Genomic DNA, 1,925 nt, shown 5'->3' with positions numbered 1-1,925 from the left:
TCCTGCTTTGTGCTCCCAGCTGGATGTGCTCTCCCTGTATGGTAGAGGACTGCAGAGCTCCTGGCTTGGTCAGTAGAAAATAGGAGAGAAATAAAGAAATAAAGTTATTCTGTCCCTTTTTGTCCCAGTGAGGTAAAATCCTGATTTTTGCCTGTGTGCAGTTGGTGCAGCCCTTGGCAACACAAATGTGCTTGGGGAGTTTTCTGCATGTCCCCTTTGCTTCTGGGGCCAGGCAGAAAGCAAGAGATCCTACAGGATCTGTGACAATATCCAGGGTTAAAGGGAATTGTGTCACAAAGGAAATCCTTTGGTGCTCTGCTGGACTTTGCTCAGGTGCTTGGGAGCAGAAAGCAGCAGCCTGGGCACAGCAGGGCTCACACAACGGGCACCCTCTTGTGGCTTTGTCCTGTCACAGGGTGAGGACAGGGATGGATCCAGCTCTGGAGCAGGCTGGGAACCCCCTCAGCTCCTGCTGATTTCAGGAAACACCATGCAGTAAGATTTATTTTGTATTTTTAAATGCAATGCGTTGCTATAAATCCTTCTCTGATGTTTTCTAGGCTGGTTCCTTCACCTGGAAAAGCCACTTCAAGGTGCAGGTTTGGACCTCTCCTTGGGACAATCTTTGATTTTCCTGATGGTCTCCAGGATGCTGCAGGATCTCTGGAGGACGTGATTGTGCTCTGGTAGGTAATAAATGTTGTTTTTTAGTGTGCTGGGGAAATGCTTCAAAGACAAATATAGAATCTGTGTTCCATGCAATGTGTCATTATTCTATTTTTAATTCAGCATCAGAGGGGCATTAAAAAAAATATCTTTCCCAGTGATAGAAATTATCTAAAGTATAAACCCTTCAGTCCAAGTTACAAAGGGTTTTGCCTTGTATGTCTAAAGATTTGGACAAGCACGAGATAGTGAACATGAATTAAACAGATGAAGGTCTGAGAAGACCTGGATGTCTGCAGTTCAAGCACTGATAATTTAGCTTATTTATACAAAATTTAATTTATTTACATACTGTCCCTCATTCTCAATCAGACCCCTGTCAGCTGAGTGACCTGTGGAGTTCACACAGACAGAGGCAGAGCAGATGGGTTTGATTTTCTCTTTGCATTTTGGATTTGAAAACAAACTCCAGATAAAGAATTGGAACTGCTAGATAATGTGTTTATCTAATGGAAACATAAATACCACGTTTAATCCTGAAGCTCTGCCCACAGTGGTGTATTTTGGCTGTCTGCTCCTTCAGGCTCTTGGGATTTTGTGTGTTCTGAACATTCCCAGCAGAAACTGGAACTTCTGTAAATAGGCCAGCCTGCTCCAGGTGACACAGCATGGAAACACTGAGCAGTTCTTGTTATTGCTGCCAGGCTTCCTTAAAACGTTTTTCCTGGAATATTTCAGCTCCAAATTTATATTTGATTCTGTTCCTGATCTGCTTTTCACTGACTAACTCAAGACCAGCTGTCCCCTGTCTCACCAGCATGAGATTCAACCCTGAGAGAATCCTCATTTTCCAAAACAGCAAAACTGTGTTTTGATACAATAATCTGAGTATTACAGTGCCTTGGCAAGGCAAAAACTGGGAATTCTGGTCAAGTTGAGACGTGTTGCTGCTTTAGTAGCAATTAGGAGTCCGTACCACAATTAAATATTTAATTAGGTGTTCATAAGGCAGAGGACACAGAAGTGGGGACAGCATTCAGGAATGAACACTAATGACTGCGGCTGCAGTGCCCTCAGGGATTCTGATGTTGTTGTACATTTATTTCCTAAGAATAATTCATGAGATTCTGGAGTGTTGGTCAGCATTGCTGAGTACCTCTGCACACAACATCTAATTGTTAATTATTGTTGAACTTCTCCAGGAACATCAGCCACAGACAGGAGATATTTACTGGTGAGTAGAAAAAGGAATAAATCTC

The sequence above is a fragment of the Geospiza fortis genome, unplaced genomic scaffold, assembly GCF_000277835.1.
Source record: "Geospiza fortis unplaced genomic scaffold, GeoFor_1.0 scaffold538, whole genome shotgun sequence".
Lineage (NCBI taxonomy): Eukaryota > Metazoa > Chordata > Aves > Passeriformes > Thraupidae > Geospiza > Geospiza fortis.
The sequence above is the reverse complement of the archived record's forward strand: the minus strand, read 5'-3'. Positions refer to the sequence as shown.